The sequence below is a fragment of the Leptodactylus fuscus genome, chromosome 6, assembly GCF_031893055.1.
Source record: "Leptodactylus fuscus isolate aLepFus1 chromosome 6, aLepFus1.hap2, whole genome shotgun sequence".
NCBI classification, from domain to species: domain Eukaryota; kingdom Metazoa; phylum Chordata; class Amphibia; order Anura; family Leptodactylidae; genus Leptodactylus; species Leptodactylus fuscus.
In genome coordinates, this window is record NC_134270.1 from 123,742,494 (window position 1) to 123,766,777 (window position 24,284).

The following is a 24,284-nucleotide window of genomic DNA, read 5'->3' on the forward strand; positions in this document are numbered from 1 at the left end:
ACAAAGTGAGGTGTATAAAGAGATAGTTCAACACATGTGGTATTAAGGAACTGGAAGCAGCTGGGTATGGCCCTGAATCCAACCAGATGCAGCATCTCTGTGATGTATTGATCGTGAGCCAGATCTTGTCCACCATCACTGCCTGAAATTTTATAAAGATACTATAACTGTAAAAAGAGGATCTAGCTCCATATTTACACATGGTTTTAGAATGTCCAGCAAGGCCATATATTTGTGATAGGCGTCTGCATACTTTTTGCAACTTAGTTTTTATTTCCCAAATATATGAAAATGGATTGTCTTATGGAAGAAAACCTTGCTGATGGAGCAGCTGCTGTATCCCAAAAATAACATCAATTCATCTGCATAGAGCATCCTGTCTTCACATCTGCTCCATCCTTAATGGGGTTTCCTACATATTAATATTGATGAAAAATTCCTAGGATAGGTCGTTCATATCGAATCTTTGGGGGAAAACACTCAGTACTCCTCAAAGATCAGCTGCTTGAATAGGCTGTGAACTGTGAATAGGGACTGAAGAAGCACCGCAAGATACACCGAAGAGCAGCCTTGAATTGTACTACAGTAGATGATAAATTCCAGCCAGTTAGTACTGAAAACTGGTTTGGGACTAGTGAGTCTTCATCCCACTTTCGCAGGAAAAGAATGATAGAGGTAGTGTGTAGGCAAAACTTGTAGGAACACCTTAAGAAACTGTTTTGCATAGAAAGCTGTCAGGGAAAGAGGAACATGCTATAATATAGAATCTGAGGCCTCACGAATTGACTTTGCCTGAGCCACTAGAGAGACAGGACACACTGATACATGGTGAACGAGAAAGAGAGAAAGACAGTCAGACAAGTATTTTTCTGGAGAATCTGATTAGATGCCACCATGACTGATCCTTCCCAAACCTCAAGACAGACAAGGAATCCAGCTGTATTGGACAAATTTGGGACTGGTAAGAATGAAAAATGAGAGTGATAAGACTGGCAACCTGAAAGAGAGAGACGGGGAGGTATACCATACTTTAGCACAGGTTGCTAGAAATACCATAATTGCAGTGTTGAGAACTGTTTCATATGCAATTCTATGTCTTTACGTGAAAGTACTGTCAATGGTCCTTCCAAATTCCACCTGCCTTAGGAAGGCTCAAAACCATTAGCAAATGCCCCAGGTGAAGACTGTCATCACTCTGCAGAACCTCTCAGCTCTGCACCACTTGGTCGAGAATCCTAGAAACAGTGACTACTACTCCCATCTTCTCCCCAATGGCTTGCTGCACATGTGCAGTTATATTTCTTTGTATATTTGTGTACAAGGAATTATCTGTCAAGAAAGCTTAAAGGGGTTGGCCACTTTCAGACAAAAATATTGATAGATTAATGTTATTGTTTGTTTTCCAATATACTTTCTGTATCAAATGCTCACAGTTTTCTACATCTCTGCTTTCATTCATTCATTCATTCTGCTTACTCCCAGTGGATAAAAATCAGTCTATGGTCATGTGATGAGTACACACAGGTGCACAGCTCATCACATTCACAGCACAGTAATCAGACATCTGCATGGTAACGAACTGTGCAGCTGTGTGTGCATCACATGACCATGGACTACATATCACATGACCATGGACTGTACATCACATGACCATGGACTGATTTTGGACGGATAGATTGAAGAGAAAGCTCTTCACAGGGTGATTTGCCAAAGGTAAGTCACAGAAAAAGCGGGAGTAGCTTTATAACAGTGCACAATTGCATATATTCAGATCACATATCAGACTGCAGATTTTTTATGATTAAAATTACTAAAGCCTTATTTTAATATTTTTTTCATTAGGTGTTTTTTTCTCAGACCAAGCTTTTTCATTCCCTTGGTATGAGAAAAAATGTGGTTCATTTACTGTAGGTAAGCTTTAAAAAGGGGGTCATATACTGTGTGGGGGCCATAAAAAGATGTGATCAGTGGCGTAACTACCGCCATAGCAGCAGAGGCAGCTGCCACAGGGCCCGGGACATTCTAAAAAGAGTCAGCCATCTCATTGTGTATGTATTCCATTTCACCAGCAAAAAGGACCAAGTGACACAGCTTTGGCTTTAGGGCTAGTTCACACGTGGGCAAAGGGGAGGTTTTTGACAGCGGAATTCGCTTCAAAAACCTCTCCTTTAACATGGTGGTCTATGTAGACCACTAGCTTTTTTTTTCCTCCTAGCGTTTTCCGCCTGAAGAAGCGACATGACCTTTCTTCAGGCGGAAAACGCCTGAAGAATTGCATAGAAGTGAATGGGAGGCGAAAACCGCGCGGTAAAAAACCGCGCGGTTTTTTGCACACAAAACCGCTAGCGAAAACCGCGTCAAAAACCTCGTCAAAAACCGCGTAGAATGCAAAAAACAGCGTCAAAAAAACTCCTCGAGGTTTTTTACCTCGCACAAATAAGCTAGGCGGTTTTCACGTGTGAACTGACCCTTAAATACAAGGAAAATTTTCAGACTATTTTATTGACAAAGTTACCTTTGCCTTTGGCTCCATCTGTTGGCCAATTAGGGAATGACACTCAATAATATAGTTCTCATACTAGATTATATGGGAGCATTCACACTACCATCGATGTCCGACAGCTAGTGGCCGCTGCTAATGTCTGTTCAAAATCTTGTGCGGACATTACCAGCGCTGTGACACTTTGCATTGATTTAAATGGACATCGGGTGCGTTCTTTTACAGTCCGTGCCTGTCCTTAACTGTCCGTTCCCAAAGATGTCCGACTTTTCAAGCGGACAGCAAAACCCGACATGTAGGATTTTTCTGTCTGCTTACAAAGTCGGACATCTTTGGGAACTGACAGTTAAGGAAACCCATGGACAGTAAAAGAACGCATCCGATCTCCATTTAAATCAATGCAAAATGTCACGGACACAGCTAATGTCCGATGCTAATGCCCGCACAAGATTTTTCACGGACATTAGCAGCGGACACTAGCTGTCGGACACCGACAGTAATGTGAACGCCCCCATACCTGAATGATTTTTCCATAGATCTTTCTATCTGAGATTAACAAACCAGCTCAGCCTGAACTTTTTAGAAATTTTGGCTCTGAAAGAATCCAAACTTACTGCAGTCTAATACACACAAAACAGCTAAAATGATGGCTGATATGTCAAATTTTGGGAAAATATGGTAAAACATGACCTCATAACAGAGGAGAGTTAATCCTGTGGGACAGTAGGTGAGAAGTCACTGATAGCTCATAGACATATTAAAAGCCCATGCAGGAGGAGAAAGTGTCCATTTCTTTTGGCATATCTGTCTATCTTGAGAAAGATAAAGTACATATGGATAGAAATGTTGCACAGTCCACACGTTTGTTCCGGAAGTGCTTCTGACTTTTTGTACATACTTTGGGACTGGCTGACCACTACCAAGGATTTGCACCCACATAATTTCTTTGACTATCCATAGCTACTCTTTTCATATAAATCTATATTTTACCACTGGGGGGCGCTAACTCAATAGGAAAAGAAAATATCTTGGAAGGCGTAGGAAGACTAGAACATCCTCAAACAAAATAAGTGACATAACCCTAGGTGGCGCTGTTGACTTGTGTCCAGATCTGACTCTCAGATGTTTGTAGGAATAGGGCTGGGTTTAGACAAAGTGTGGACCTGGGCAAAATTAAAAGAGGGGCCTCAAATACTGAAATACTGCACCAATAACTTAGTCACATGTAGGTGATTTCAGAGACACTGTACAAACACCACCCAGATGACACCAAGCAATGTGCTGTGGGCGAACAAAGATTCTGTGGACAGCTAAAACTGAATGATCACATGATGTTCGAGCAAACGAAAGGAGTCCCGATCTCCAGATCATATTCAATCCTAGAAATGCGGCCAATATACCATGTGGATTTATATGGAGCATGTTTGCCCCTGAGCTGGAGGCATATTGCTGTGCAATATGTCAAAAATATTAAGGGTAAGTTCACACAGTTTTTTGGTCATGTCAAAATCTGGCTCAGAAAACAGCCTCCCATTGAAATCAATGGGTTCCTTTTTTCGGCGAGCTCGTGGAACAAAGAAGCAACATGTCCTTTCTTTAGGTGGATTCCATGGCTGATTCAGCCACGCACGTCCGCCTTGTGACGCTCCCTCCCAACTAGGCCCATTCATTTGGGCCTAACCCGGAGCAGAATGCCGCAACTGGATGCCGGTGCACTGTAGCAGCATCCAGTGGCGACTAGCTGTTTTTTGGACCAGATTCTGAGGGGGCCACTGTGTCAAAATACGATCCAAAAAAACTCCCGTGTTCACTTACCCTTAAAGGTCTTTTCCGGTCCTAAATGAATTTTTTATTTGTCGGATACCTGGATCCACACAGATCCAGAAGCTGCTAGTGGATGGGCAGTGTCGCTCCCATTGAAGTAATAGGAGTGGTGCTGCACTAGGTTTCCCAAGCCAGGATGACACTGAATGATGATGTATATAAGATAGCCGCTCTACTGACTGCGCTATGTCCTTCATTGTGGGACGTTATTCTGCCGCTAAGGGGACATTCATACTACCGTCGGTGTCCGACAGGTAGTGACCGCTCCTAGTGTCCGCTCAAAATCTGTCATGGACATTAGGAGCGGACACTAGCTGTGTCCGTGACACCTGTCATTTATTTCAATGGGCATCGGGTGCGTTGTTTTGCACTCCGTGCCCGTCCTTCCCTGTCCGCAAGTGAAGATGTCCAACTTCTCAAGCGGACAGAAAAACCCTGCATGAAGGGATCTGTGAAGGGATCTCCTAGGTTGGCGTCTCTGTTACAGATAGAGACTGCCTGTAGGTTGGTCAGCGATAGATATGTGTGAATCTTACTGTACTTCTAGGATCCCTATGGACCCCATATACTGACTGGCCCTATACATTTCCTGCAGGCATCCATCTGCCACTGATATAAGAGGAGAGGTCTGTGACATCCATTACTATATATGGAAGTTCTTATCATCTATATCAGGGCCTGTCAGAAGATCAATGACATACAGGAAAGTATTGTAGAATTTACACCTGTTACCTAGCGATGTCCGTAAATGATTTACCATTTTACAACTAAAGGTCAAAAACCGAAGATAGCCTATATTTTCCTAAAGGTGAAGTGGTGGGATGATTCCTCGGAAGATCTTCATAAGATTATTTCCCTGGTTTATCAGAGAGCGCTGCATCATGGTCATCTATGAAAGTATTCTGGAGACCATCTCCCAATGTACGAAGACTCCACAATAGAGATAGAAGGACAGGACCTTTATCATTTTTTTTTTTTTTTTTTTAAATGAAAGCAGATCTCTGTTTTTTTCTGTCAGGTGGTTTTGATAAATGAGGATATCCCTCCATCTTATCACCAATTCAGAGGATATATGGGGGTATTGCACAGACACTTTATGGTAGCACTTCTACCCTGCATATTGAATCTTCACATTAGCACTTCTATATCGTATATAGACACTACACAGTACTACCTATATCCAGTACATGGACACTGCACAGCACTACATCTATATTGTATGGAAACTTCACAGTAGCAGTTCCATCCTATATATATATATATATATATATATATATATATATATATATATATATATATATATATATATATATATTATGGGGAAGTTAGCTTGGTTGACGCAGTGGTGCAGACCCAAACAGTTAAGACAGGGACACAAAATATGCAGCAAACCGGTTTATTTAAATTAAAAAAAAAAAAAACCAGAGGAAAATAAATAAACCTTGACATCAGGAACAAAGTGGGCAAAAAAAAATAAAAAAAATACAGCCTTAACTTCAGGCAAAAACATACTAAAAACCTGCACATCTGAGCCGATAGCTAAACAGTAGGTTAATCTAACTATATGTGTGGCTTACTTCCAGCCACACAAACAAAACAGGAACAATATTGTCTCACCGGATTCAGGGTTACAGGACAGACCCACAAACCTGATTTCATCCCATGGATCTGCCCTGCAATGCAGGATCTGCAGCCTTTTCTGGCCCAGTAATGAGTCCTGGATCTACACCTGGGCTGAGGCCTACTCCACATCCGCCCTGGACCACACATATGTCATAAATCTGGGGCTGATGTATCTGGACTCCAGCAGTCTGCCTGTCACCTTCTCACAATATATATATATACACTCACCGGCCACTTTTTTAGGTACACCATGCTAGTAATGGGTTGGACCCCCTTTTGCCTTCAGAACTGCCTCAATTCTTCGTGGCATGGATTCAACAAGGTGCTGGAAGCATTCCTCAGAGATTTTGGTCCATATTGACATGATGGCATCACACAGTTGCCGCAGATTTGTCGGCTGCACATCCATGATGCGAATCTCCCGTTCCACCACATCCCAAAGATGCTCTATTGGATTGAGATCTGGTGACTGTGGAGGCCATTGGAGTACAGTGAACTCATTGTCATGTTCAAGAAACCAGTCTGAGATGATTCCAGCTTTATGACATGGCGCATTATCCTGCTGAAAGTAGCCATCAGATGTTGGGTACATTGTGGTCATAAAGGGATGGACATGGTCAGCAACAATACTCAGGTAGGCTTTGGCGTTGCAACGATGCTCAATTGGTACCAAGGGGCCGAAAGAGTGCCAAGAAAATATTCCCCACACCATGACACCACCACCACCAGCCTGATCCGTTGATACAAGGCAGGATGGATCCATGCTTTCATGTTGTTGACGCCAAATTCTGACCCTACCATCCGAATGTCGCAGCAGAAATCGAGACTCATCAGACCAGGCAACGTTTTTCCAATCTTCAATTGTCCAATTTCGATGAGCTTGTGCAAATTGTAGCCTCAGTTTCCTGTTCTTAGCTGAAAGGAGTGGCACCCGGCGTGGTCTTCTGCTGCTGTAGCCCATCTGCCTCAAAGTTCGACGTACTGTGCGTTCAGAGATGCTCTTCTGGCTACCTTGGTTGTAACGGGTGGCTATTTGAGTCACTGTTGCCTTTCTATCAGCTCGAACCAGTCTGGCCATTCTCCTCTGACCTCTGGCATCAACAACGCATTTCCGCCCACAGAACTGCCACTCACTGGATGTTTTTTCTTTTTCGGACCATTCTCTGTAAACCCTAGAGATGGTTGTGCGTGAAAATCCCAGTAGATCAGCAGTTTCTGAAATACTCAGACCAGCCCTTCTGGCACCAACAACCATGCCACGTTCAAAGGCACTCAAATCACCTTTCTTCCCCATACTGATGCTCGGTTTGAACTGCAGGAGATTGTCTTGACCATGTCTACATGCCTAAATGCACTGAGTTGCCGCCATGTGATTGGCTGATTAGAAATTAAGTGTTAACGAGCAGTTGGACAGGTGTACCTAATAAAGTGGCCGGTGATATATACCTCCCAACCGTCCCGATTTCTGCGGGACAGTCACGATTTGGGTGACATGTCCCGCGGTCCTGGTTGGAGGGAGGTATATCCCGATTTCAACTCAGATCTGCGTCCAGAGGACGCAGATCTGAGTTGAACACATATGCGGCTGAAGCAAGGAGCTGACACAGGTCAGCTCCTCGCTTCGCCGCTGCGTGTCTCTCTCGCTGACACATATGCGGCTGAAGCGAGGCGCTGACCTGTGTCAGCTCCTCGCTTAGCCGCTGCCGCCGGCTCCTGGCTTGTAGAGGTCAGCTCCTCGCTTCAGCCGCATATGTGTCAGCGAGAGAGACACGCAGCGGCGAAGCGAGGAGCTGACCTGTGTCAGCTCCTTCCTTCAGCCGCATGTGTCAGCGAGAGAGGCGCGCAGAGAGCGGCGAGGGAGCGGAGGAGAAGGTAAGTTTAATGTGGAGGTGGAACGTGAATCTGGGGGCAGATGAAGGAGAGGACGGCATGACACCGGGGGCAGAGATGGAGAGAACGGCATGACACTGGGGGCAGATGAAGGAGGGGATGGCATGACACTGGGGGCAGAGATGGAGAGGACGGCATGACACTGGGGGCAGAGATGTGGAGACATGAATCTGGGGGCAGAGATGGGGGGACATGAATCTGGGGGCAGAGATGGAGGGGGGACATGAATCTGGGGGCAGAGATGGAGGGGGGACATGAATCTGGGGGCAGAGATGGAGGGACATGAATCTGGGGGCAGAGATGTGGGGACATGAATCTGGGGGCAGAGATGGAAGGGGGACATGAAGCGGGCAGATGAAGGGTGTATATGAAACTGGGGGATATATAGATAGAGGGGGGACATATAATTTACGGGTGACTGTAGGAGGATTATACTGTGTGCGGGCACATGAAAAATTAACGAATGGGCGGAGTCAACAAAGTGGGCGTGGCTAAAATTGCCGTGGCGCGCGTAGCGCCATATTACACTATGTAGAGAGAGAGAGAGACTACATATTAACATATGGACACTGCACAGTACCACTATCTTGCATATGGATACTGCATCTCAAGGGCATAACTACCATAGAGGCAACGGAGGCGGCTGCCACAGGGCCCGGGTTTTTTTTTTTTTTTTTTAATAGGCCGTTACGGGCCCTATTTACTTGCCGATCCTGGCGTCGGTTGGGGGGGGCCCATGTCAAAAGTTCGCCACGGGGCACTGCCATTCCTAGTTACTGCTGCATCTCCAACCAGTTTATGGACATTGTACAGTAGTACTTCTGTCTTGTATATGGACACTGCCAGGTAACATCTCTACCCTGTATATGGAAACTGCCCAGAAGCACTTTGACAGTTTTCTGTTTCCATTATTAGAAGAGCGGAATATATTTCTTATATGACTCACACAAGTGGATCTGACTATAAGGGGGTCCATTGAGTATCTGCTATGTTTACCAGCATTTCACTGGATGAAAAAGTTATATCTACACCTTTTGTTCTTTAGGGACTGAATTCTGACTACTCACTGACTAGTACCTATTTCTTATGGGTTAATCACAAATAACCTACTACATCTTTATCTTAGGATGTCAGTGATAGTGGCTATGGACATGTTCTCCATACATAGTGAGTGGGTCCTAAGAATCATGTCTTCTGGTAGGCCTAAGAAACTCTAGTTTGAAATGGAGGGCATCTGCTAGATATTAAAATTCCTTGGTGTTGCCCACAAGGTAGTTTTGGCATTTACCGCTGAGTATTATTAGCTTGTATATGGGCTACGGAGAAGGGGCAATATAAGGTCACTTGTGGAGTCCAGCATTGAACATATCTTGACATAGTGGCGGTTGGTTTCCTGCCAGGGATGGGCCACATAAATCCTATCGACCATCCCCTCTTATCTCACTTTCGTGCTAGTCACCTGGAATGTGCCACTCGCCGACAGTCAAGGTTGTCAAAAACAAGTACATAGCAGATAAAGCAGAGCAATGATCAAAGTGTTCAGGGTGTGACTGCGTGCAAAACAACCATGCTCTGAATACTACTCATTCCTACTACATTCTTCTAAGTTTGTCCCATGATCACGGTTAAAATGTCTTCCAACAATGCGCTAAATGTCTTACTAAACCTACATAAAAATGTCAGCAAAGAGACAATGTCTGTGGTACTCACTCTCCCAGAACTGTAACAATAAGAATGATTTAGTATCTTATATTGTCTGGTTCTGTCCATGAAAGTGGTGCCATGTTTCCTAGAAAAAAATCACTAGAAGTAGATGGTGTGTCACCAAACTGTGTCACTAGTGCAACAATAATGTATTTGTTGCACTAGTGACACAGTTTGGTGACACACCATCTACTTCTAGTGATTTTTTTTCTAGGAAACATGGCACCACTTTCCAGGACAGAACCAGACAATTCACAATTGGTGGGGATTTATTGGGCCCACCAGAAGAATTGGAACATCAACTAACTTTCTTATGAATCAACTGATAAGAGAAAAAACATAGTGGCAAGTGACTGAATCCAGGGTAGTTGTCTTCTGTGGAACCATCGAGCTATGGGGAACCATTCGATTATGGGCTAGTTACTGTGTTAGTATGGGCCAGGGGATAATCCTATACATCAGGGAGAGTGTGCACTGTTCTCCCAATTACATCCTGGAGAATAGATTTGCATATTGTGTTAGTATGGGCATAGTCCCTTCTGAAACACCTTTGAATCCATAAAATAAAGATAAAGATATCGCCTGGTTGGGCTCAGTCATTACTTGTCATTTTTTTCCTTCAGATTGTAACTTCAAGGCACAAATTGGAGCAGAGAGGACACAAACAGCGAGCTTCACAAATCCATCTATAAAGCTTTAATGTTTTATTATTCCAGAGTCCCACATGGCAACTAAAATGATTGCCAATGACTCCAAAAATGTCATTGTACTTTGGAGCCAAGGATTTTTGGAGCCATGTGATTTTTTTTGAGCCTATAGTCTTGTGAAGTCATGTTTTATCTCATATAGACCCAATGGGGTAATTATAACTGGATAATCAAACCAACACTCTATTAAACCAACACAACTATGTGTGTGTGACACTCTTTTCCCAATGAAAATCCATGCCTCCATTACAGAGATATTAATTTACTTCAGATTATGCAAATGAGCAGTCTGGAGTATCAATGGTGGATCTGTTGTGCCAAATTTTCAGATTAGCATGCTCCATCACACTGCAAAAAAATCAACGCTGAAATATTTGTTTCAGATTAGTGCAGGCAGAATCAGCATCTTGCTGTTAGAATAGCAGTTTGTATGTATTACCGCTCACACAGCACTCACTCCTATCTATGATTTCTATTACTAATCTGCCTGTAATTGATCTGACTAAACTGTGTTGTAATTCGCCTACTCCTAACTCTCTAGCTGTATTGTAAGCTTTGCAGCACTCAGTGCTCTATATCAGGCAATGATGAATAACATCCATCTCCTACTTCCACCATCACTGATATGCTTCATGTTCTAGCCCACACAATCTTATATACTGTATATGACATGGGTACTGTATAATGACAGAGACTCACCAGACATTTGTCTCTTCTGTATTTTATTGTAATTTGTGACGGCAGCCATTTTCATTTGTTTGAGATGAATTGCCATTTATTCGGTTTCATTAGAAAATGAACATTTTGGAATATTCATGTCATACTCAGTTTGTGCTAAATTGGTTCACCCATCTATAATGTGCACTCACTTTATAGAGCAAGTTACGCCAGAATTCTGGGGCATATTTAGTAGTTTATCTGTCCCAATAAGTAAAATCATTATCTGAAGTCTTGTCCATCTGAAAACACCTGGAATTCTTTCAACCAGGATCACAGAGCATGATACAATACAAGGTTACATGGTGGAAATGTAGCCTCAACCAATGGATTTCCATTATTCTTATGGAGGAAAGATGGACTGTCACTGCCAGCCAGCTCTTACACCGCTTGAGCATCTATAAGAACTGGAAGTAATACGAGTAATGAGTGGTACCTGTATATGATCAGTTGAACTACAGGGTCATTAGTACAGGAAATTCTACACTATAAGCAGAAGAAAGAGACTTTGAACTTGGACATTCTTGGAAGCGAGAGATAAAGAAAAACTCGAAAGGAAATGAGCAATCTTCTGTCATATTTGAGGCCCACTTACATTTTTTTCCAGGGTAAACTACTGTATATGGTTAAAAGTCTTGGTATGTAGCTTCTGGAGAAAGGGGGCCCCACTTAATTCGGCCCATTATGTTATTACTGTGTGGTGGGAACCTGTGCAGGACTGCCTCCTTTAGAGGGACTGCATTATTAATACGATTTTTTTTGAAGGTTTCTAAACTGTGTCAACATACACCCAGTGCACGAAAAAGTGGGAGTGCCGCTAAAAAAAACATGTACAGGATACGTCTGAATGGTAACCCATCTCAAATAAGAATAGGCTCCCGACAATCGCAAGGCTACTGGACCAAAAGGTACCAAGCAACCAAAGGGTACAACTGCCTCCTGCCGAAGCAGGAAGGCTACTTTGCTCGGTTTCCTCACGGGCTCTCACCCCAAGAGCACTCCCAGAGCCTAAGACTGTTTCCACCTCCACAAAAGCAGAGGTTAACCAAAAAATCAGGGAGAAGGGAACCTAATGGCCACACCATCCTACCTCTAGACGCTGGGAGGGTTATCCGCACCTCTTCATCCTAAAACTAGACGCACAGTGACAAAAAGTGACAAAACATTGCTCACATACAAAAAATAATAAATAAGCTTACAGAATGCCAGTGAAGGCCCAGTCTATCTGCCGGATCCATAAAAATTACCCATGCTGGTTAGACCAGGCATAAAGGTGGGTGCTCTGAAAGTGTAAAAGTGCAGTGCAATGTGCCGTCACCCAGTAGGCTTCCACCCCCAGTGAGTTCAGGCACTCTGGGAGCCACCGATCTCACTGGCACTAGCACTCAGAAGCTTTCAAAGCGCCTCCTGACCTTTTGGCCTCGATCCCCAGGGGTTGTCAATCCCTGGTGTGGTTCACGGCCCGCTTTCATAGCGTCACCCCCACTGGCAGAGCAAATTACTGACCACAACTGGCAAAGCAGCTAATCCAATAAGTGGTTCTCTGTTCCCATCTCCCCAACTTTCATAGCCAGCAACCTCCAGCAGAGCCTGTCCTACCCTCTGGAAAAGAATCTGTACTCACTGGTTCTGATAAGAACAGATACTACACTTGATCTTAGCCAAAAGGCCAGGAAGCAATTATTGTTGAATTATTAATATATGATAGGGTGGGACCCAAGGGTCACAGAAAAAGAATAAAGAGGCAAATATATACCAGACCCTTGTGGCCCGGTGACAAAAGTTGTCATCCTTGTTGGGGGGAGAGTTGCATTTTATCTAATATGCATTTGATACTACCCACAGATTGTATTGAATAAACCTAAAGATCAAGGAACACAGGCAATAAGGGATGTGGTAGTGTTTATCCGCACCAGAAGAGGGTCTCATTTTGAACTGTTCTGAGGGAGACTTGCATGTCTTGCTGAAAGCACGGTACAATGTCAGACTATTACATCTAGATCAGTGTACAGACAGGAATACTCATGATTAACATGCTAGAAACAAAATGCCGATGGCAAAGGTGTGTTCCGGCAGTGAAAAAGCAAACTCAAGGAGTTAATGATTTAACAGCTACACCTGCTTTACCCATCAAACCATTGTGTACTGTACTAATCTTACAAGAGTGTTAGTGACGGGGTGTACACAGACCCTCTGACACAGTTCCTTTGCAGGTGTGCACACACATACCATGAGTGACACTCCTGTATCGTGGACTTTGGAAGTCTAGTTCCTATGAAATCCATTATATTTCACTTCCTTTTCAGTAACCCCATAGAACAAGCCACACATTTATTATAAAGATGGCATGTTACACTAGCAAATAGGGCCATTGTGCACTTGGTTCTTTACCTTCAAACCATGTAAAATACACCTTACTCTTGATAACTGCTCTAGAGACAGCAGACGCTGATAAGACTAACCTTGGTGGACAATCTGATTGGACAAGAAAATCTCACCTCTACGACAACATCTTAGCTCACATTAGGACCTTCCAGCTTTCATGAACATAAAGACATAGGGACACAAAGATCTTTCAAAAAGTATTCAATCACATCAATAGTCCCGTGTATTGTAGATAATGGACAGTCTAATGTGCATAGTATACGGACAGTCTCTCAACATCTGATTGAAGAGACATAAGCAACAACAGTCAGTTCCAACTACCAATTATCTTACCCCCTTCTTCTAAAATATTGTGCATATTTGGCCATTTAGTCTTTATATGATGGAAAATTGGGCTAAAACTGGCCATAGACATTGGATTTTTGTCAGCCAAAATGGCCGATTACAGTTATTCTGGCTTACAGTTGGCTGTGAAAACACTGCAAGACTCTGTATGTGTCAGGTTTTTGGTGGATTATGAGCCAACTTGGGTAGACTATATTGACCCCCGATTGGGCAGGTTATTAATATTGATGGTGGAATCATTTGTAGAAACAACCCCATCCATGATCTGACGGCCACATAATGGCGATCCAAAATTGAATGTGTATAGCGAGTTTTAGTTGACATCTAATTTCTATGGCTAAGTTTTTGATTTTTCCCACCTATACGAGAGACAAAATATCTCTACCATATGGAATCGCTTCTTATTGTGAGTCTGGTTTCAAAAGCAAAACTTCTAGAGTCAAGGAGTTGTGACCCTTTATTATGGAGTATTATGGCACCTTCTGAACTTTTTGCTACAGTGTCACACCGATCCTCGAACTATGAAAATATAATACTAAAGAGTACTTGGTCAGACCTCAGGAAGTAAAGACATATCCTTGCTAAAGTAGACATTTGTAGACATTTGACTTGGCCAAACATCCTGATTCATGGAGACCCCCTTTAATCATGATCTGTTGTCTATAGTAGGTTTAGGTTAAGACTCCATGTAAACTGTTGTCTACTGAAATTACAGGCGATAAGGAATCTCATGACTACATGAACCTTGCTGGAGGGAGTGAGATTTCAATGATTTGCTGTGTCTGCTATGCCAGGAGGGGCTGTGGAAAATTACCTGTGACCGCAGGCTGAGATTACACTGTAACAAATCACCAGATGACATCTGTACAGTTTTCTTTTGTATGTTTGACATAGTATAGCGTGTTTGAAGAGCATATAAAAAAGATTAAGATGCTGTCTGGGGCAAAATCTATTCTATGTACTAATCCACAGCATAGAGGCCACTTCAAGTTTGCTTCAAAGACTATAGGACCTCATTGATAGTGTTTATTTTATGTCACGCTACCTAGAGAACAGGCCTGTGCACTCAAGGGGGAAAGACAAGGCTACTCTACTACGTTGTCATGAATCTTCATTATACATATAGCATTGCCTTCAATTATTTATGTATTGTGGTACAATGCCACATGCTGAATTTCTTCAATAGTAATGTCTCCAAACTAATATACTGTATATCAGGGATTTCAAAAATTCGGGCCATGTGTAGCCCCTGAGGCTGTCATCTGAGGCCAGCAGGAAGAGTTGGGATGCAGCGGATTCTGCTCAGTGTTTCTAATCAAGATGTAAAAAATCCAGCCAGATTGCAGAGCTGGGGAATAGAGGAGCCCTGGCATGACAAGAGGTCATAGCCTTCCTCTCCTACCCCTTTCCAACTGCAGCATAAATGCAGTTCTTACCTCTCCGATCCCTGGCCCCTTTTGCTTCTTCTTGCTCCAGGATTGCACAGGACATATCAAAGTAGTGCACCCAAAGCAGGGAATCAACGCTGCCGTGATGAAGTGAGGTAAATACTGTACTAGTATACTAATAAACATCTCTGTATGAGGGCAGTGATGGAGGACAGACACTGTATGTGGGGTCCATTATACAGTATCCGGCTACTGGTGGGGATCACAGATGAGGGCCATTTTAACGTATGGGGTCAACATAAGGTTTGCGGCCTGTCAATGTCAAATGTAATTCTACAGTTTCCAAATATGCCCGTTATTCAGCTTTGGAGCCCTGTTTTCATGCAGCTTGCTGAGACAGAAGCTCAATCAAAGCTCTTTTTCCCACATTTGCAAATTAATAAAATGACAATTTACATGAAAAAGGGGCTCCAAAGCTGGATATATGGCATATTTGTAAACTGTAGACTGGGTTTATAACTAATTTACTGCTCACAAACTCCCTTTGAATGGAGTCTGTCAGCAGGAAAATTGGTATTAAACTAGTGACAGGTCAGCTTCTACACTTTACAAATATTATTTTCCTATTCTGCATTGCAGCTACAATTTCATGAAAATCATTTTACTCTTATGCAAATTAACTGAAAAGAACTTTAAGGGCATTTCTTCTCCTGTCGGACTTCGCTCTCCACTCCAGATAAGCAGCACTCATTGCAGAACAGTCTGACAACGTGGGAGATGTCACTCAAGCAATTGTGAAGGAGGTGGATGAGGCGATTATCTAGAGGAGAGAGCAAGGCCCTGGCAGGGGGAAAATGTAAAGAAAAGGCATATTTGGAAAGTGTAGAAGCTTCCCTACAAGATACTGGCATTAGTCTGATGCTGACAGACTCCCTTTCCCATGAACATGACCATATATAAATTTGTAGACAATAAAAAGTTAAACATTTTTGAGATGTTAATAATTGAATTATGCAAGATTTATAAAGATTTTCACTGACCAACTTACCATTGACAGTCTTTTGTCTTGATCAGTTACCAATGGATATGACCATGAATGCAGAAACTTTCTATGGTCTGGCACTGGTCAGAAACCCAGCCATGATTTCCTTGTTGTGGAAAGGTTATTTTCTCTTATATGTAGTGTCCCTGCCAGATAACTTGTCCACTATAAGGAAATCAGGGCTGTTTTTTTCTGGCAAGTTCCTATTATGGTAATCTCCATTGGCAATGTAAAACTTTACAGTTGGCACAATGCGTTCAGGCAGGGAGCATTTGCCAAATCCAGACTCATTCATCAGGCTGCCAGATAGAGAAATGTGATTCATCACTCCACAGAACAACTACATCAGAGTCCGGTGCTGTACGCCACTCCACCAGCTGCTTAGTGTTGTGCTCGGTGATGTAAGGCTCACATGTAGATACTTAGCCATGGGATCCCCTGCCATGGTGTTCCCAGATGATATGTTAATGCCAGAGGGACTTTGGAGCTCTGCAAGAACTGAATTATGTGATGTAACTAAGAAACATTACACTGTACAGGGGAAACTAAGATGGCATTACACTGTATGAGGGCACAAAGGGAGTATTATACTGTGTAGAGACATCATATTGTGCAGAACTATGCAGCGCCGCACCTCCCATGAGGCGACCTAAAGCAACCGCTTCAGGCGGTGCTATGCCAGGGCCTCAGGAGGGCAGCATTTTTGCTGATCTAAGCCAGTCCAGGACAAGATAGATAGATAGATAGATAGATAGATAGATAGATAGATAGATAGATAGATAGGAGATAGATAGATAGATAGATAGATAGATAGATAGATAGATAGATAGATAGAAGATAGATAGATAGATAGATAGATAGATAGATAGATAGATAGAAGATAGATAGGAGATAGATAGATAGATAGATAGATAGATAGATAGATAGATAGATAGATTTGAGTTCATTTCTTAGATGTTCTCACTTAAAGGGCTGTACTTAAGACACAAGTGTCCATTAATAATTTACCCTACATAAAATGTCACTCCAGAATGTGTCATGTGTTTGGCATACTACAGCTCATAAATAGTATACCTATTGATAAGAAGACAGATAATCTTTCTTAGAATTGACCTACGGACCTAAATATGGTATTATAAGAAGATGAATGAAGTAACTGGCTGACTATGTGTTTGCACAATTGTTGGAATTATTACAACCCTTTTTACTATAGCACATATTCATCTTGAACCTGTTTCATTCTTCGCTGTTGCTTACATAGCACCAACATTCTCTGTAGCCTTGTGAAGAGAATATCATAACTCACATCCGTTTATGTCCCCAAAGGAACTTAGAATCTAAATTGTGTATGTCAAACCTGACAGTGTTATCTGATCCCCACCCCCAAATAATGGACAGTGATGGCTTTCATTTACTGTCCGTTAGAAGTCCGTTCCCCATAGACTTCAATGTTAAAAAAACAACAGACACTTGCAGTCCGTTTTTGCAAATGGACAGAAAAGTCCTGCATGTAGGATTTTTTTGTCCGCTTGAAAAAATGGACTTGGGTGTAAATGGACACAAACGGACACAAGATAAAATCCCATTGTAATGAATGGAAATTTCAGATGGACCAGCTAGTGTCTGTTGCTAAAATCTTGTAAAGGACATTAGCCACGGACACTGCTGACAGAATCCAAAGGTAGTGTGAAGGGTATTTTCACACGAAGGTTTCTGCAAGTTAAAAAAAATCTGGAGGAATTAGGAAATGGTTGATGATGCGTTTTTTGTTGCTTTTTCTTCGTGGTTTTTGCTGCAGTTTTTTTTTTTTGCTTCAGCTCAGGGATCTGGGAATGCGGCCGCCCTCTGACCCGGCAGTCCCGTGATCCGCCGGGAGCAGCTTCTTGCAAGAGCTGCTGGGTCCTACAGGACCCCAGATCAGCTCTGTATACCATGTAGCAGCGTGCAGGAGGCTGTATTCCTCCTGCAACTGGGGCTAAATGTACCAGCCCCAGTTATAGGAGAAATCAGCCTCCAGTACAAAAAAAAAAGTGATCAGATGTCCCCAAAGGTCTCTTATGACCTTATGGGGACACCATCTGAAAAAAATATAAAAAAAAATTGATTTAAAAGTTTTTTAAAAAATGAAATAAAATAATTAAAAAAATAAGTAAAATAATACGCCAATAAAATGACGTTATTAAAGGTTATAGCCCCACCCCCGATGACACCATATAAAATTAAAGTTACTGTAATGGAGAGGAAAAACTATTTAATAAAGTTTTTCAGTTGTACTTTGTGTTATTAAATTTTAAAAAAAGAAAAGTGAAAACCAGACACAATTTCCCTCCTATTATGTTTATATTTTCCCAGATATAAAAAAATTAAAACACATTCGAAAATAAAAACAACATAAAAATAAAGCCCTATGAGTCCCCGAAAAAAGACGCAAAAATTAGTTGAATGAGACGTATGAGAAAAATGTTACAGCCCTCTAAACTGCACATACAAAATAAACCTAAAATGTGTCTGGTCCTAGACCACAAATTGGCCTGGTACTGAAGTGGTTAAGGATCCATTCCCATGCTCTCGGTGAGTCTGCTGATTTGGAGAACAGCTTAAGAGTAGAGATGAGCGAACACTAAAATGTTCGAGGTTCGAAATTCGATTCGAACAGCCGCTCACTGTTCGAGTGTTCGAATGGGTTTCGAACCCCATTATAGTCTATGGGGAACATAAACTCGTTAAGGGGGAAACCCAAATTCGTGTCTGGAGGGTCACCAAGTCCACTATGACACCCCAGGAAATGATACCAACACCCTGGAATGACACTGGGACAGCAGGGGAAGCATGTCTGGGGGCATAAAAGTCACTTTATTTCATGGAAATCCCTGTCAGTTTGCGATTTTCGCAAGCTAACTTTTCCCCATAGAAATGCATTGGCCAGTGCTGATTGGCCAGAGTACGGAACTCGACCAATCAGCGCTGGCTCTGCTGGAGGAGGCGGAGTCTAAGATAGCTCCACACCAGTCTCCATTCAGGTCCGACCTTAGACTCCGCCTCCTCCGGCAGAGCCAGCGCTGATTGGCCGAAGGCTGGCCAATGCATTCCTATGCGAATGCAGACTTAGCAGTGCTGAGTCAGTTTTGCTCAACTACACATCTGATGCACACTCGGCACTGCTACATCAGATGTAGCAATCTGATGTAGCAGAGCCGAGGGTGCACTAGAACCCCTGTGCAAACTCAGTTCACGCTAATAGAATGCATTGGCCAGCGCTGATTGGCCAATGCATTCTATTAGCCCGATGAAGTAGAGCTGAATGTGTGTGCTAAGCACACACATTCAGCACTGCTTCATCAAGCCAATACAATGCATTAGCCAGTGCTGATTGGCCAGAGTACGGAATTCGGCCAATCAGCGCTGGCTCTGCTGGAGGAGGCGGAGTCTAAGATCGCTCCACACCAGTCTCCATTCAGGTCCGACCTTAGACTCCGCCTCCTCCGGCAGAGCCAGCGCTGATTGGCCGAAGGCTGGCCAATGCATTCCTATGCGAATGCAGACTTAGCAGTGCTGAGTCAGTTTTGCTCAACTACACATCTGATGCACACTCGGCACTGCTACATCAGATGTAGCAATCTGATGTAGCAGAGCCGAGGGTGCACTAGAACCCCTGTGCAAACTCAGTTCACGCTAATAGAATGCATTGGCCAGCGCTGATTGGCCAATGCATTCTATTAGCCCGATGAAGTAGAGCTGAATGTGTGTGCTAAGCACACACATTCAGCACTGCTTCATCACGCCAATACAATGCATTAGCCAGTGCTGATTGGCCAGAGTACGGAATTCGGCCAATCAGCGCTGGCTCTGCTGGAGGAGGCGGAGTCTAAGATCGCTCCACACCAGTCTCCATTCAGGTCCGACCTTAGACTCCGCCTCCTCCGGCAGAGCCAGCGCTGATTGGCCGAAGGCTGGCCAATGCATTCCTATGCGAATGCAGACTTAGCAGTGCTGAGTCAGTTTTGCTCAACTACACATCTGATGCACACTCGGCACTGCTACATCAGATGTAGCAATCTGATGTAGCAGAGCCGAGGGTGCACTAGAACCCCTGTGCAAACTCAGTTCACGCTAATAGAATGCATTGGCCAGCGCTGATTGGCCAATGCATTCTATTAGCCCGATGAAGTAGAGCTGAATGTGTGTGCTAAGCACACACATTCAGCACTGCTTCATCAAGCCAATACAATGCATTAGCCAGTGCTGATTGGCCAGAGTACGGAATTCGGCCAATCAGCGCTGGCTCTGCTGGAGGAGGCGGAGTCTAAGATCGCTCCACACCAGTCTCCATTCAGGTCCGACCTTAGACTCCGCCTCCTCCGGCAGAGCCAGCGCTGATTGGCCGAAGGCTGGCCAATGCATTCCTATGCGAATGCAGACTTAGCAGTGCTGAGTCAGTTTTGCTCAACTACACATCTGATGCACACTCGGCACTGCTACATCAGATGTAGCAATCTGATGTAGCAGAGCCGAGGGTGCACTAGAACCCCTGTGCAAACTCAGTTCACGCTAATAGAATGCATTGGCCAGCGCTGATTGGCCAATGCATTCTATTAGCCCGATGAAGTAGAGCTGAATGTGTGTGCTAAGCACACACATTCAGCACTGCTTCATCAAGCCAATACAATGCATTAGCCAGTGCTGATTGGCCAGAGTACGGAATTCGGCCAATCAGCGCTGGCCAATGCATTCTATTAGCCCGATGAAGTAGAGCTGAATGTGTGTGCTAAGCACACACATTCAGCACTGCTTCATCAAGCCAATACAATGCATTAGCCAGTGCTGATTGGCCAGAGTACGGAATTCGGCCAATCAGCGCTGGCTCTGCTGGAGGAGGCGGAGTCTAAGATCGCTCCACACCAGTCTCCATTCAGGTCCGACCTTAGACTCCGCCTCCTCCGGCAGAGCCAGCGCTGATTGGCCGAAGGCTGGCCAATGCATTCCTATGCGAATGCAGACTTAGCAGTGCTGAGTCAGTTTTGCTCAACTACACATCTGATGCACACTCGGCACTGCTACATCAGATGTAGCAATCTGATGTAGCAGAGCCGAGGGTGCACTAGAACCCCTGTGCAAACTCAGTTCACGCTAATAGAATGCATTGGCCAGCGCTGATTGGCCAATGCATTCTATTAGCCCGATGAAGTAGAGCTGAATGTGTCTAAGTCTAAGATCGCTCCACACCAGTCTCCATTCAGGTCCGACCTTAGACTCCGCCTCCTCCAGCAGAGCCAGCGCTGATTGGCCGAATTCCGTACTCTGGCCAATCAGCACTGGCTAATGCATTGTATTGGCGTGATGAAGCAGTGCTGAATGTGTGTGCTTAGCACACACATTCAGCTCTACTTCATCGGGCTAATAGAATGCATTGGCCAATCAGCGCTGGCCAATGCATTCTATTAGCGTGAACTGAGTTTGCACAGGGGTTCTAGTGCACCCTCGGCTCTGCTACATCAGATTGCTACATCTGATGTAGCAGTGCCGAGTGTGCATCAGATGTGTAGTTGAGCAAAACTGACTCAGCACTGCTAAGTCTCTGCATTCGCATAGGAATGCATTGGCCAGCCTTCGGCCAATCAGCGCTGGCTCTGCCGGAGGAGGCGGAGTCTAAGGTCGGACCTGAATGGAGACTGGTGTGGAGCGATCTTAGACTCCGCCTCCTCCAGCAGAGCCAGCGCTGATTGGTCGAGTTCCGTACTCTGGCCAATCAGCGCTGGCCAATGCATTCTATTAGCCCGATGAAGTAGAGCTGAATGTGTGTGCTTAGCACACACATTCAGCTCTACTTCATCAGGCTAATAGAATACATTGGCCAATCAGCGCTGGCCAATGCATTCTATTAGCTTGATGAAGCAGAGTGTGCACAAGGGTTCAAGCGCACCCTCGGCTCTGATGTAGCAGAGCTGAGGGTGCACAAGGGTTCAAGTGCACCCTCGGCTCTCCTACATCAGAGCCGAGGGTGCGCTTGAACCCTTGTGCAGCCTCGGCTCTGCTACATCAGAGCCGAGGGTGCGCTTGAACCCTTGTGCACACTCTGCTTCATCAAGCTAATAGAATGCATTGGCCAGCACTGATTGGCCAGAGTACGGAATTCGGCCAATCAGCGCTGGCCAATGCATCCCTATGGGAAAAAGTTTATCTCACAAAAATCACAATTACACACCCGATAGAGCCCCAAAAAGTTATTTTTAATAACATTCCCCCCTAAATAAAGGTTATCCCTAGCTATCCCTGCCTGTACAGCTATCCCTGTCTCATAGTCACAAAGTTCACATTCTCATATGACCCGGATTTGAAATCCACTATTCGTCTAAAATGGAGGTCACCTGATTTCGGCAGCCAATGACTTTTTCCAATTTTTTTCAATGCCCCCAGTGTCGTAGTTCCTGTCCCACCTCCCCTGCGCTGTTATTGGTGCAAAAAAGGCGCCAGGGAAGGTGGGAGGGGAATCGAATTTTGGCGCACTTTACCACGTGGTGTTCGATTCGATTCGAACATGGCGAACACCCTGATATCCGATCGAACATGTGTTCGATAGAACACTGTTCGCTCATCTCTACTTAAGAGGAGAAATGCTTGAAGGAGGGAGATATGGAAAATTTGGAAGTATGTTAGACAGCAAAACAGCCTGATAGCCAAAAAGATACCAATAGGTTTCATAACTCAACAAACCTAAGGGTCCATTCACACAGAGGAAAATGGTGAGGAATTTGGTGTGGAATTTGGTGTGTTCCTTTTTCTGCTAACACCACACCATTTCTCACCATTTTCCTCCATGTGAATGGACCCTAATGGCATTCGTGAGTTCTTCGGTGGATAGGTGCAGGAGTGCTGTTCACCACTAAGGTCTGTGATCTTATGAATCAACCCCTACATACTGCTGTTGTTTTACACCTGCCAACTGTATCCACTGAAGTATTCCATTCATTTTGTTTGCAACAGACTTGAAGTAGGACAGCACAGATGTGAACGTGGCATAAGACGCAAACACTTTTTAGCAGGGTTTTTACTTGCTAAAAAAGTGCATCTTATAGTTAGTAAAGAATAGAGATGAGCGAACGGCGTTCAATCGAATTGGTTTCGATCGAATATCAGGCTGTTCGAGGTATTCGATTCCAATCGAATACCACGCGGAAAACGCATTAAAAATTTGTATCCCCTCCCACCTTCCCTGGCGCGTTTTTTACACCAATAACTGTGCAGGGGAGGTGGGATAGGAAGTAGGAAAACGTAGGCATCGAAAAAAAAATCGGAAAAAGTAATTGGCTGGCTAAATCAGGTGACCTCCACTTTATACGAATAGTGGATTTCAGATTCAATTCATATGAGACTGTGACCTAGACAGGGATAGATGTACTGGCAGGGTTAGTTAGGAATTAGCTTTATTTAGGTAGGAATCTTACTCAAACAGCTCTATGGGGCTCTATATACCTTTCTTGCCAGCCTGAGATATATGCAAGAGTACGGTCAATGCATTCCTATGGGAAAATGTCAGCTCCCGCACACCGCTACCAGCGATCCTGACTAGCATATGGTGCGCTGCCACGATGTATTTGCATTGAACTTGCTCTCGCATTTAGCTCGGGCTGGTAAGGTCTCATCACTTTTACACTTCATATGAAAAAAAAACATCTCACAGCAGCCCATTATATGCTAGTCGGGATACCTGGCAGCTTGCGTTTATGCAGGAGCTGACTTTTTCTCATAGGAATGCATTGACCACAGCAATCTCTATTGTGGTCCGATGTCAGATATAGCAGAGTTCAGCGCACAGCGCACAGGGCTGTTTCTGATCCTGAACAACCCCTCTGAGGAGTTCTATGTTCTAAGACAATTGAATGAGCCCTTTAGCTTTTAGGGGAAGGGGCCCTATCAAGATTGGTGGGGGTGGCAATCCCACCTCCTGGCCTGACCCTAGTGCAGTTCCAAATGGTAAAGGTGGGTGCACATTTGCGTACCTATAGGAGTCATGGACATAGATGGGCCGGTGGCTTTAAAGGAGAGGCACACACATGCTTGTTTGATCACCTTTTCCTTTCTGAATAGGATCAAGTGAAGATCCCGCTACGTCCCCTATCTTGTGCCTTCGCTATAATCTGGCAATGGGCCCTTATTATGTG

The 24,284-nt window shown here is 44.0% G+C and overlaps 1 pseudogene; it reads right to left on the reverse strand.

Annotated features, from left to right (window-relative positions):
- Positions 1-12,550: 12,550 nt before the first annotated feature.
- On the reverse strand, positions 12,551-12,646 carry LOC142210918 (U2 spliceosomal RNA; annotated as a pseudogene).
- Between the last annotated feature and the right edge of the window lie 11,638 nt (positions 12,647-24,284).